The following is a 14,885-nucleotide window of genomic DNA, read 5'->3' as shown; positions in this document are numbered from 1 at the left end:
CTGATACTTTAAGGGTTAATTTAACTTGACCAATGGATGTAATTGATCAAGAAGTGGAAAACCCAATGGAGCATGAAAAAAAAAAAACTTCAGCACAGAGAAAACTATCTTCTTTCAAGCTGTGGTAAGTAAAGAAAGCAGCAGCTGGGTGATTTGCAAGCATGTAATCAGCTTTTGTCAAGGTCCATTTTTCCTGCCTTTAAGGGTATAGCAATCTTGTTTTAAAGGTCTCAGTATTTTACACCTCACTTAAAAAGGGAAGTGCGGTCTGGTCCTTTGTAGCTACTGTAAATGCAGCACACATACCTCCTTGCTTCTCTATTTAAACTGTTATGGTCATACAGGTTGGAGACAGTTACAGGTTCACCTAACAGCATAAAGCAGCAGGTTGCAGGTACAAATTAATAAAGGAATTGTAATAATGACTATTTCGGAATAAGAAATCAATTATATGTTGGGAGAATACATACTGTACATCAAAGGTGCCAGGTTAGAAAGGATTACAATTACATTGCACAATTTACAACATTTAGGTTGAACTATGAACTATCATGAACATAAACCTTTAGACAGCCCCAACCACTTCTCTCAAGGCTCTGCACCCCCTGCTCTACCTACTGATTGGTGCTGGTTCCAGATTCCCGGTGATCTTTTCACAATCATAACATCCCAACAAGCAAAAAGGAAGAAACTCTTCCTTCTAAAAGCCTATGGAAAACTTTTATTGAGGTTGTAGGGTACAAGACTTATCCACTTGCTCCTCAAACATGTTTTACTCCTTGAACTTGACGCGTACACACGATCGGAATTTCCGATAACAAATGTTCGATGTGAGCTTTTGGTCGGATATTCCGACCGTGTGTATGCTCAATCGGACATTTGCTGTCAGAATTTGCGACAACATTTGTGTGACCGTGTGTGTGCAAGACAAGTTAGAGCCAACATCCGTCGGGAAAAAAAACACACGGTTTTGTTGTCGGGCTGTCCGATCGTGTTTTTGCGGCATAATAGTCTGACCACTGGTCATTCTACACATTTTTTGTATTCTGTGAAGATATAGAACAAAGAAATTACCAACATGATTCAAACATTGGACAAAATTAGTGATGAAACAAGGGAAGATGTCTATGGACCTGCGGTTGTAGAAAATCTCTGGCTGCAATTTATGGACTTTTTTTATTACTGTATAAAGCTTCTAGCAGATTGCGAAAGAGGATTAGAGAAGCCACTGGATTAATATTGACAACATCAATAAAATCTTACTTTGAGTTTTTGTTAAATGCTTTGTGTGGCAAACCTAGCCACTTCTGGAACGCTGGACATTACATGTCAAAGGGCTGTCTGTATTATATGCTATGCATTCTGCTGGGTCTTATGTGGGCATAGTAATTTGTATGCTAGCAGCCGTAAGCCACTAGCATTCAAGTACTTAGTTTTATGTTGCCCAATCGGTGTTCGGCAGTTTTAAACCGAACTCTCACAACACATAACCCCAGACCCTAGCTATCAACCGACTGTTCCCTCGTGCAGCAATGCCTGATGGGAGAATTATCCAAAATGTTAAGTTCCCCATGTGGTCCTCACTGTATTACCCCTGCTAAATCTGTTTGGCTGTTTGGAAACCCCTTGCATGGGGAATTATATAAATATGGAAGCCTGTGAATAAAAAGTCAGTTGACTCCCAGAGCTGTGTTTCGTCCGGTTACTTGGGGGGATTTGGGACATTGCCTTACTTTTCATCGCTGACTGTGGATTTACCCTGGTTACCAGCGGAGATCGTGGATTTTAATATTGTACTCTGCTACACTTTGTTTGTTTGGATGTCATGGCTATACCTTCTTTTGATTGGGCTAACCATACAGTTATAATAGTTGACGCCTTTTAGTCTCTACACATGTCTAAGCAGACCATATATATTAGATTTTCATATGCCCAAAACTAGTCAGGACACATACTGGACAAACACAATTGTCATACCCGCTCAATGTACAGTTAGATAGCTAAACAATAGAATATAAATTCTAGTCCCATGATAACTGTATATGTGCATGCAGTTACCATGTGTATGATTTATTTGTTGAAGATATTCAGTGCAGATTCTAAATGTCTGGATCTTCATTGCTGCCTAAACCGGGTCATGGGAGAAAGCCATAATACGTTTCTGGATTCTTAAAACCAAGACTCATAAAGGAAGTCATCACAATTCTCCAAAAACATAGGAATAGGGGCCTGACTTTCTATAGAAAATGCATTTTGTGCTACATCATTGTACCCCTAAACCCAGTAGAACAGCCAAAGCTTACTCTCATAGTATCACTACATGTATGAGATGCTTGTATAGGGGCACATAACTCTGACAGTATACATCAGGGTTAAATGTCTAACTGTCAAAATGTTACATCAGCTAAGTAGTGACATACCTAAAATGTTCATGTTTTTAGAACTATCTTTTTTGGAGTTTTTTGGAGTTTTTGTGGAGCTGGTACTTCGCTTGGCACATGTGCGTTTCATACCTTAGTTCCCTTTCAAAGGGGCTTTCCGATCAGGACCGCTTCTCTGGAACTCCATGTGGATCTATGGGCAGGCTCATGTAAATGGACTTGTGTCTGTTTACACCCACCTACCTCTAAGTCTGCATCTTTTCCAATTTTTCTGAACCTAAAACTCATTAGTTGGAGGTAGCTTGATTTAAATGGACACAGGTCCATTTACATCCAGCCGCCTAGAGAGTCATCACAGGTCCGTACCCTGTCCACTGTGTAAATGTAGACACAAACTGAATGGGCATGGATGTAAAAATAAACTCACATTCACCCCACTTAATTTTGATTCTGCAAGGGATCTACTCATAGATTATGTATGCTACTGCTAGATGCCTCAACCTTACCAACCACTCAGTCGGGTTGATTTACTAAAGGCAAATCCACTTTGCACTACAGGTGCACTGCTAATGCACTTAAAAATTGCACTTGGAAGTGCAGTCACTGGAGATCTGAGGGGAAGATCTTAAATTAGGGGAAGCTCTGCTGATTTCTATCATCTAATCATGTACAAGCAAAATCTGGATTTTGTTTTTATTTTCCTTGCATGTCCCCCTCAGTTCTACAGCGACTGCACTTCCAAGCACATTAGCAGTGCACTTGTAGTGTAAAGTTTATTTGTCTTTAGTAAATAAACCCCACTGTCTACTACCGCTCTCTGCTGATCCCTCCACTGGCTTCTTCTCACCTAACAAATTAAATTAAAAATACTAACAACTTACAAAGCCATCCACAGTTCTGCCCCACCTACATCACTAACCTAGTCTTAAAATATCGAATTGTTCTCTTTGTTTCTCCCAAAACCTCCTGCTTTCTAGCTCCCTCGTCACCTCTTCCCATGCTCACCTTCAGTACTTCTCCCAAGCCTCTCCCATCCTCTGGAACTCCCTGCTGCAATCTATCTGATTATTTCCTACTCTGTCCACTTTTAGACAATCCCTGAAAACCCTTCTCTTCGGAGAAGCCTATCCGCCTCCACCTTTTTTCTCCATTAGCTCATCCCCCACAGTTATCTTTTGTAAGTCTTGACCCTCTCTCTTAGATTTTAAGCTGTAACGAGCAGGACCCTAAGATTCCTCCTATATGTAATTGTATTGTAATTGTACTGTCTGCCCATAGGTTGTAAAGCGCTGCGGAAACTGTTGCTGAAAATAATTCCTGAATAATGATAATATTAATGAATAGGGCATAGCAGCACCAGGTAAAATGGCCCTCAGCAATCATGGTGCTTGTCACATTGTAGTTTTTTTTTCCAGGAGTCTTAAAATACATTGCTTAGTTCACTGTATCTGCATATAAGGCAGAAAATGAACATTGGGGAGGATGTACTAAAACTGAAGCACACAGAATCTGGTGGAGTTGTGCATTGTAACCAATCAGCTTCCAGGTTTCTATTGTCAAAGCTTATTGGAACAAGCTGAAATTAGAAGCTGATTGGTTACTATGCACAGCTGCACCAGATTCTGAGTGAACCAGTTTTAGTAAATCTCCTCCCAGTGATTGAATGTTTAATACAAACAGAAAACGGTCTGCATCATATGTATTGAGTGTATATTCTTCATCAGATCAGATTAGAGGTGGCATTTTTGGGGTGCACAAAAGTCTACATGCTCATGCAAATCTGCAAAAGAAATGTACCAATAACGATAAATCTCTACTTCCAGATTCTCCACCACTAAGTAGTAGAAACAACTTAAACCCTATTCAATATTACCCGCAAACGTAAAGTTGCTTTCCTTAGCATTCAGGAACAAGTATATATAAAATATATAAAAAGCATATACAGTATATATCAAGTATATATATATAAATACTGCTCTTGTTCATACTGTGCATTCCAGCTAGTGTTTAATATATACTTGCAAATAAATCATAAGAATTAACTTGAAATAGTTTTAGTACTTCCACTGACTGTATGCTAATTGCCTCAGGGCAGCGATGACCCGTGCTTGTCACTCAAATAGACAATAAAGGCATGTAGGCTGACACATTGTAGAAAGGAAGAGGATCTATGCTGAATGGATTCTTTAGCACCTGCCTAAATTCCAGAACCCCTGGAATCTTTTCCACTCCAGTAAATCCGAACATCCTGACACTTAGATCTTCAGGAAATAAAAAGATGCTGGAATTTACAGTATTCTGTCCCTTTAAACAGGGGTCAGTGGGGTGCTGCCAGCAAGCATGACAACCAGAACCCCATGCTATGCACCTGCTTACTTTTGAAAAAGTATCTCATTAAAACTGATGTCCAATGATCAAGTTTCTCTTCAGTCACCAAAGTGATGCCAGGACACGTTATATTTATATAATTATAGGATTTTAATCATCAATTTGAAAGTTATTCAACGGTCATACTGCAATCTCTCTTTGCACTGTTCTAACAAAAGTATGTCTGTATCGGTGGATTAAAGAGATTGGAGGGGGGCAGGGAACAAATCTTAATTATATACTGTATCACTTAAAAGTCCACTGTAAATTAACCACAACTTTTTTATACTAGGTCATCAAAGACCATTAATTCAAAGCACAGCTATAGGGGAGCTACATATTTCATAGAAATCGGAGCAATATCGGAGTATTAATCGGAGCAATAACTATGTGTGATGGGGCCCCATAACCATTAACTGTCCCCCCTGCTTAACTAATATCCATCTAATACAGAATACTAATTATTTTTATAGCAGTCTTTAAGATTCCTAAACTATAAAACATTTATTTTTCTATGTTTTCTACAACAAAAGAGTCTTCAAATAAGTGGACACAGCCACCTCTATTAAACCATTTCTGAACTGAGCATTCTAGAGTCAACAAAATAAAGGCAGACTTCCAGAAGTGTCAAGGCCAATGAAGGCTTTTTGATCAAAAACGTCTGTCATATGCAGGATAACTGGTAAAATGCATGGAAAATTCATAAATGTGAATTATCACAGCTAGATCTATTAACATATAAATTGAAATGTAGATCAGTATTTTCCCAAATACTATGGCTAAATTAAATTCTCTAGCATGATCGAAGATCTATGCATCTAAATTTCATACTTTTTTTTAAATTAAACTCACACACTATTACCGTGTGTGACACTAGTGGCACTATTGTTTTCTTTTGGGACAATGGATAGTTATATTAGTCCGTGTATAAAATAATGCAACTGTTATTTAAAAAAATATGGAATATTTATGAAGGACACCACTCCTGCTGTATTAGTTTAAAATGCATTTCTCGTGCTGAAAGAACGTTAATCAATTTTGAAGTTGAACACTAGGGGCTAGATTCAGCATTGATTTACGCCGGTGTATCTATAGATACGCCGCGTAAATTCAAAGCTGTGCCGGCGTATCTTCTTTCTGTATTCAGAAAGCAAGATACGCCGAAATTAGCCTAAGATCCGACTGGCGTAAGTCTCTTACACCGTCGTATCTTAGGGTGCATATTTACGATGGCTGCTAGGTAGCGCTTCCGTCGTTTTCAGCGTAGAATATGCAAATGACCTAGATACGCAGATTCACAAATTTACGTACGCCCGGCGCTACTTTTTTACGTTGTTTACGTTAGGCTTTTTCGGCGTAAGGTTGCTCCTGCTATTATGAGGCGTACGCAATGTTAAGTATGGACGTCGTTCCCGCGTCAAATTTGGAATTTTTTACGGCGTTTGCGTAAGTCGTTCGCGAATAGGGCTGGACGTAATTTACGTTCACGTCTAAACCAATGACGTCCTTGCGGCGTACTTTGGAGCAATGCACACTGGGAAAAACTTCAATCACGTCGGTCCACCACCCATTTACATAAAACACGCCCCACTCATACTCATTTGAATTAGGCTTGCTTACGCCGGCCCCATTTACGCTACGCCGCTGCAAGCGTCGTAGCATAAATAACATACGCTACGCCCGCACAAACTTACGGCGGGCTACTTGAATCTAGCCCTTAGATTATATTCCTGTGCTTGCTCATGGTTCTCAGTCCTTACTGTCATTGAAAGCTGCAGCTCTCAGACTAATGATCTGGAGCCAACCAGTGGGACTGATTTACTAAAACTGGAGAGTGCAATATCTGGTGCAGTTTTGTAAAGAAATCAGATTTTATTTTTGAACAAGCTGAAGTTAGAAGCTGATTGGTTTCTATGCAGAGCTGCACCAGATTTTGCACTCTCCAGTTTTAGTAAATCAACCTCAGTGTATTATTTTTTTTTTAAAGTTTTTAATGCACAGTACCTCTCTTCCTGTATGCACTTACTGTGCACAGAGAAAGAAATAACATGTTAAAAATGTTTACAGTATTTAAAACAATTTAATTTTAAATTATTCGGAAGTTTGGTACAAAACTGTTATGGCTAAAATAGCCAAACAAACATACTTTGCCTATTTGTAAGCTTATAATAAAAACATGGGTAGAGTATTTGCTAAAACCATGTTACAACTAAGGTCTTATATATACAAATTACTTAGGTAGGAAAATTAGTCATATGGTAATGCAAAGTTGTCACGTGGACCCTGCTAATTTTGATCTGGACATCTAGGCTTCAATGGCCTCTGATTGTAAATGGATTAATATATTGATTTTGTAGGGTTGTATTCACAATTATAGGTAACAAGTTTAACTTGACAGTGAATTACTAATCTGATTTAGACAACACTACAGTTGTGCAAAAGTCAGAAAATATTGCAATTCTCTTACCCTTATATCTGTTATGGATCAGATACATTTTTAAATTTCCTCTATGGGCCCATTCATTCGGCTGTAATTTGAGATAACAAAATAATATACCCGTACATACTCGAGTATAAGCCGACCCGAATATAAGCCGAGGCACCTAATTTTACCACAAAAACTGGGAAAATGTATTGACTCGAGTAAAAGCCTAGGGTGTCCATCTGCATGCCTCACCGTGCCTCACTTTGCCTCACTGTGTCCATGTGCATGCCTCACTGTGTCCAGGCCTCACTGTGTCCAGGCCTCACTGTGCCCATGCCTCACCGTGCCCATGCCTCACCGTGCCCATGCCTTACTGTGCCCATGCCTCACTGTGTCCATGACTAGACTGACGTTTAACATGGGAGACTATGGAAGGGGTGCCCGGATTTGAAAAATCGGTGCTCTCCAGCCGTAGGTCCCCCAGACAACAAACTTTGCACACCTGTAGAGAAAAAATGGAACTACATGTGTGCCAAGATCTGGGTCCAGGGTACCTATGACCGGCCAGTACCGGGTCCCCAAAGTCACTGGAGAAATGACCGTTTAACATGGGAGTCTATCGAAGGGGTGCTCCCCGGCCATAGGTTCTCCGGACAACAAACTTTGTCCTACGGCCGACCAGTACCGGGTCCCCAAATTCCAGGAGATCAGGCGCAAAAAGGTGACTCGAGTATAAGCCGAGGGGGGAATTTTCAGCACAAAAAAAGTGCTGAAAAACTCGGCTTATACTCGAGTATATATGGTATATTTTGAGGAAAAAATAGGATTTCTTTGAGCTATATTGAGTTGCAAAAATGTGTTTATTTTGTATGTAATTTTTGATTCACATATGAATGAAATGATAAATAAAACGTAACAAAACATTGTTACACTGCATTACTCAATGACACATGCAGACTACCTACAAGTTACATTTTACACAGGAGCTGGTGCATTTTGACAGCCACTACTACTAAGTAATTCATAGCAATTCCTGGCTGTCATTTTGACACCCAATAATTGCAAGTTATAGCAGTGGGGAGAGCAGTGGCAGGATGTGAGGAGCAGAACATAGGAGATACATCCTGAAAACTTTATTGAAGTTTTTTAGGATGTATCCCCTATGTTTAAATTCTTCAAGTGGTATCCAACACTTTTCTTTTATTTGGATAAAATACATCACTTTTTTGCATTTTTGTCTGATTGGGGAGATTTTCCTTTTCTTCCTGTCCAATAGACCCAACAGAAAGCAAATCTCCAGAGTGTGGGAAATCTCTGATATAGTTGACACCACAACAGGTATTCCTGTTTGAGGCTTTCCCCTCTATACTTGTTCTGGTGACAACACAAAATGTTAAGCCTGGTACACACGATTAGACTTCCATCGGACAAATCCGTGGATTTTTGTCCGAAGGGCATTGGCCGTGAACTTGTTTTGTATACAGACGGGCAGAACTTTTTCATCCAACATTCACGAAACTACGTGTTTTTTCTGCTCTTTAGCGCCACCCTTTTGGCAACTTTTGCTAATGTTGTCTGATGGTTAGCATTGGTTCGGAGCAAGGGTGTTTGTACTTTAGATTTTAGTCCGACGGATTTGTGTACACACGATCGGATAATCCAACGGAACACATTTGTTGTCGGACAATTCGAGAGCATGCACAGCCAACATTTGTTTTTTGGAAATTCCGACAACAATTGTCCGATGGAGCATACAGACGGTCGAATTATGCGACAAAACACGTCCGTCGGACAATTGTTGCCGGAATATCTGATCGTGTGTATGGGCCTTTATACTTCTCTTCACTTTCAGTCCATGTGACATGGGTTACAATTACAAAGGGAGAGGATGAATCCCTTCAGATTCTACAAACAGCAATAACATTTACAATTAGGAAAGGTATGGGGAGCTAGAGCCCTGTTTCAAACAGTTGTTCCAGTACGGCTGGGGCCTTGGTCTGGATACTAAAGGAGTTGTATTTGTCTAGGCAGCTTATCAAAGTGTGATAGGACCCTAAGGGGGGCCTGTATCTCACATAGACTGGTGTGTGGTTAGGAAAAGACCAGACACATCTGTGTCCATGAATTAGGTTTTATTGGGATTAACGTTCAATAAAAGCAAATGTGTTTCCGGTGTTCAAAGGAGCCCTACTTCATCAGGGCTTGGAATTGCTCAGGAAAAGGAGAAACTTGATTTTGTATTTGTGAAGTATAAATTGTTACCAAAAGAAGGTATTTTTTCTTAAAATGCATGGACCAAATAGCGGACAATGCACGAGTAACGTGTGTTAAAAAAGTAATTAAGGCCCCTTTCACATTGGCGGACCGTTCGTCTGTTTATTACAAGTCCGTTTACGGACTTGTAATGCATCCCTATGGGATCGCGTCCGTTAGCGACGCTAACGTCCGCAACCATCCGCGTCTGTCAGGATCCGGTTTTTCGGACGGAAGAAAACCCTATTTTTCTTCCGTCCGGCGGAACGGATCGGATGAAGACGGACAGACGGTCCGTCTTCATCCGATTCCCCATAGGGGAGAGCGGAGGAAAGACAAGGCGGTCTCTGCACAGTGTGCGGGGACCGCCCTGTCCGCCGACAGCTCAGCGGGGATTACGGATGATCCCGCTGAGCCAACGGACACACACGGAGCGGACACAAAAACGGTCCGCTCCGTGTGAAAGTGGCCTAAAAGTCTCCATCAGAAGCCTGTGTGACAGGGTGACAGGGTGACCACACAAACACACAACTAGGATACAAATACAGAGTGTTCTCGCCATAAAACAGGAAGTGCCTGCACAAGAACCATCATGGCAGGGTCATCAGGTAATAATTTGATGAAATCTGCAGATTTAAAAATAATGAAAATGGCTTTTGAAAGTATGTTAAAAATGATATGAGGCTGAAGTGACCGGACTTACTTAGTTTTGTACTGTTTTATGCATACAAAAAGACAACAAAAAAAGTCTGTATCCTGCAGTACATGAATCACTGGCACATAGAGTGTTAACATAAAGAATTTTGCTGTGCTAAGCTGCCCAGGAGCAAATTAGGAAGTTTGGTCCTCTAAGAATGAGTTGCGTTGTTTGTTGCTCCAAACTGCAGCTGTCCCTCTTTTTGGTGGCTTATTACACACGGGCTTCGAATGAATGGAAGTCGCTGTTATACTGTACGCCACACGTACAGGATCTATCTCGAAGGCCACCACAATCTCACTGATCAGCAGAAGGGCAGAAACATCATAATTCTTTCTAAAAACGGGAGGAAATAAAGAAGGTTTTTTGTTGGAAGTTGGCTGTGTGCGCAGTGTGTCCTGCCTCCAGGGGATATGGTGCCATCTCTGGCTGATATGGTCTTTGGCCTAGTAAGGTAACAAACAAATATTGTTCACTTTCTGTAGATCACTGTAAGGCTAGGATGACACAGAGGGGACAAAAGGGCAGGAAAGCCTTCTGTTCACTAGCATAGGCAAGCTACTAAAACGATGGCATTGCTTCTGGGTTTATATATAAAACACAATATACGGTATATTATAGCACAACATACTTTATACAATATATACTATTTTTCTAAATGGTTTGTTGGCTACTAAATATTTGGGTTTGTTTAATAGAAAGATTAAACAACAAGGTTGTATAGTCACTCAAACAACCAACCAATTATGTTTTATTGGTTTATAACAATGAATGACGATTGCATATTGAATGTTGTGGGATATTTAGCTTTTTTCGTTGTTGATTTTAAAAAGCCTTATAACACCAGTCTATTGATAATGAATGCATGACATGTCCTAATGCACATATTATCCATACTTATGTGACAGTGCAAGCACATGTAGTAGGTTCTCCACATATTGAATACACTGTGGCCATGTCCTTAAATACTGCTAATTATTTGTTAATGGGGACAACACCATCTGTCCCCATTCACAAACTGTGTTGTGTTCACATTCCTAGCTCCATGAGTAAAGACAGATCACATGGGTTTGCATGAACATATACCTGGTAGCATTTGAGAATGTCGCGGGGTGGAAAATTGAGGTATGCCTGATGATTTTATTACTGAAAAATTGTGAATGATTCCTTAAACCAGTGTTTCTCAACTCCAGTCCTCAAGGTGCCTCAACAGGTCATGTTTTCAGGCTTTCCATTATTTTGCACAGGGGATTTAATCAATTTCACTGCCTTAGTAATTACCACAGCCATTTCATCTGAGGGAAATCCTGAAAACATGACCTGTTGGTGCGCCTTGAGGACTGGAGTTGAGAAACACTGCCTTAAACTATACCTGTAATAGTGAACCCGGACAACTCAAGCATAAGTCAACAATACGTTTTCTGGAAAATGCAAAATATGCAAATACCATATCTTCGGCTTCCTCGTGCCTTGTACACACGATCGGAATTTCCGATGGAAAAAGTCAGACTGACTTTTTCCCTTGGATATTCCAACCGTGTGTAGCCCCATCTGAGTTTTTTAATCGGATATTCCGATGAATTCCATCGGAGTTTAGATATAGAACATGTTCTATTTTTCTCCAATGGAATTCCGTTGAAATTCCGATGTGATTTGGCCAGGCAAAAGTCCGATCGTGTGTATGCGGCATCAGTCTCTGGACCTAATGATCATTTTGTCTTGTGGTTTCATTTGATTGTGCTTTTGCATTTTTTTTAATATGTGCTTAGCTTCAATTGTACAGCTTTACAAACCAGGTCATTACTGTAGGCATTCACCAATGGATCACGTATGTCTCTAAGTGCCGGTTCACACTTGTGCGATGCGGGAACCCTGCGAATCCACTGCGGCATCACACCGGACTCACAAGGCAGTTCACACTGCCATATGCGAACTGCGGGTAGTGTCAATACATTGTTATTGACACCCTTATTTCAGCTTGCATATCGCACTGCGAACTGTCAGTTCGGACATGAATCGAATCACATGGGTGTAAACACCCATGTCATTGGATTCTGGTGCTGACCAAAAAAAGGGTCCTGTACGAGTTTTGTCCGAATGCAATGCAATTTCAATAAATAGTATCTGTATAGCTGAAATCGCATCACACGGACATTGCATGTGATTTTCACTGCAATGCAGTGCGATTCACATTCGATCTCGCACCACGCAGCAGTGTGAACCGGCCCTAAAGCTACTTACGATGAAACCCAATGTTCTCCTACTAATAGCTCTATCTATCTAGTTGAAGGAGGTTGCTTTATTTCAGTTCAACATACACTGCCCACCAATGCCACCAATCAGTGCCCATTAGTGAAGCCAGTCAGTGCTGGCTTTCAGTGCCCATCGGTGATGCCTATCAGTGCTCCCCATCAATACCCACCAGTGCCACCCTTCAATGCCCATCAGTGCTGCCTATCAGTGCCCATCAGTGTCACCTATCAGTGCCCACCAGTGCCACCTATCAGTGCCCACCAGTGCCACTCATTAGTGCCACCTATCAGTGCTCATTAGTGCCACATATCAGTGTAAGCCTATCAGTGCCCATAAGTGTGGCATATTAGTGCCTCCTCATCAGTGCCACCTAATCAGTGCCAATAGTGCCACCTCATCAGTGCCCATCAGTGCAGCCTATCAGTGCCCATCTATGCAGCCTCATCAGCGCACATCAGTGAAGGAGAAAAATTACTTATTTACAAAATTTATTGACAGAAATTAAGAAAAACTTTTTTGTTCCTAGTAAAAATATCACCAAAAGAAAGCTCTATTTATGTGAAGAAAATTATACAAATGTCTCATGGTTACTGTGTAGCATGGTCATGCAATTGTCATTCAAAGCGTGAGAGCGCTGAAAGCTGAAAAATGGCCTGGGCAAGAACGGGGTGAAAATGCCAGTGTTTTGAGGTGGTAAAGTTGCTCTTTGTACTATCAGAAATGAAGTGGGAATCTTTCAGCTTGTGCTATGATTTTGTTTTAGTGGTTGCTTAAAGAGGAAGTAATCCCTGCAAAAAAATGTTTTTAAATAAAACCCTGCAAGAGAAAGCCATAATGAGCTAATATGCATAGCATACTAGCTCATTATAATTGACTTACCTGAGATCAAAACCCCCAAAGTTCTCATCGGTCCCCTCCGCCGCCACATCTCCTCTGATCTTCCTCCTTGTTTAGCCGCTCCGGCGCTGAGACTGGCCAGAGCGGCAATGACGTGCAGGACCGGCAGATCTCCATGCGGATCTGCGCGGGATTATGGCATTAACTCCCCATTATCCCATTCACAAAAACGGCACGCTCAGTGCGCCTGCGCCGTTGTCTACAGCGTGCATGCGCCGTAGACATCGGTGTAGTCCTTACTGCAAATATCTCCTTAAGCTATCTCCTTAACCATAATCTAGGCTTACATGTAGGTGCAAGTTGTAAGGAGGGGTGCTGCATTTTATATTACTAAAATGTGTGGTAAATAGGTGTGTGGTATACTTGGTTGTGCAAGCAACAGGATAATTATGTAAAGTAGTCACAATATCATTGATTGCTCAAGAGTCTATTGTTACACATAATCTTGAAATCTTGTTAAAATTTACTATAGAATGGTAATTGTAATAAACTCCCTTTGCAGCAAACCATTGCGTATCACAGTCTCTCTTAAAGAGCAACTCCACTTTTGTTGAGAAAGAAATCCACTCCTTTTAGGTGATCAAAGTATTAACAAACATTGTTGCAGATTCCTACCTGTTGTTGCTCTGAAGAAATAGCTGTTCGTTTCACCAGTTCTTTTGGAGACTGAATATAAATGGTTTATTAAAATGACCTTGTGCACGCTCAGTGCTCTAATGAGGAAAATATTCAACCCTTATGAGTATCTCACCAAAACTGAAATCCCTATCGCAAGGGGTGCCTAAAATGTTACTTGTTCTGGCCAAATTAGTGAGCCAATCACACAGGCAGGAATTGACATTTCTGGGTGCGTTCCAAACACCAATGGTGCAGAGAAAGCCTCCAGGGTGCCATATTGCATTGATTTTCATAATGACACATTTTTATAACATTAAATTACAAAATGACTTGTGCAGCAATTGTATATGCTACATTATTTTTTATTTGCTATATTTTTTTCCCCACAAAAGTGGAGTTACCCGTTAAACATTATTGATGATGAGATACTGGAGCTTTCTATATTGTTGGCACCATTTTAAGGGCTGCACATAAAAATGTAAGTACAGTACCTGGCCCCGATATTGTTTTTTCAGGCGCGATGGGATTGCACTGGAAATCACTGCTGTGAGGCTGTGCTTCTTGCGTTCGCAAGGGGCGGCGAGTGGGAGGAGCGATAGAGTCGCGCATCCATAGGAATCCGTTGGGGGCGGCGAGCGGGAGGAGCGACAGAGCTTGTTGTTTGCTCCCGCAACGGGTTTTACAGGTGTCAATTTCACCGCTAACAGAGGCGAGTGACACAATATCGTCGGCAGATACCGTATATGAAACTCTTCTCCAGACTCCTTGAATGTATATGTTGAAGCTCATGCAACAACATGAGTAGTTATGAAAACATTCCATGTTGGAACTCACAGTGAAAGTTAAAACATTTCCAAGTGAGGACAATCAGAGCCGGTTCACACTGGGGCGACCTGGGATCCGACTTCAAGTCGCCCCAAGTCGCCCCAAGTCACGCGGTCGAGAAAATGAATGGAAGTGAATATGAGCCGTCTTAATGTACACTACTAAAGTC

This window comes from Rana temporaria, chromosome 4 (genome assembly GCF_905171775.1).
Source record: "Rana temporaria chromosome 4, aRanTem1.1, whole genome shotgun sequence".
Taxonomy (NCBI): Eukaryota; Metazoa; Chordata; class Amphibia; order Anura; family Ranidae; genus Rana; species Rana temporaria.
This window is presented reverse-complemented; position numbering follows the sequence as displayed.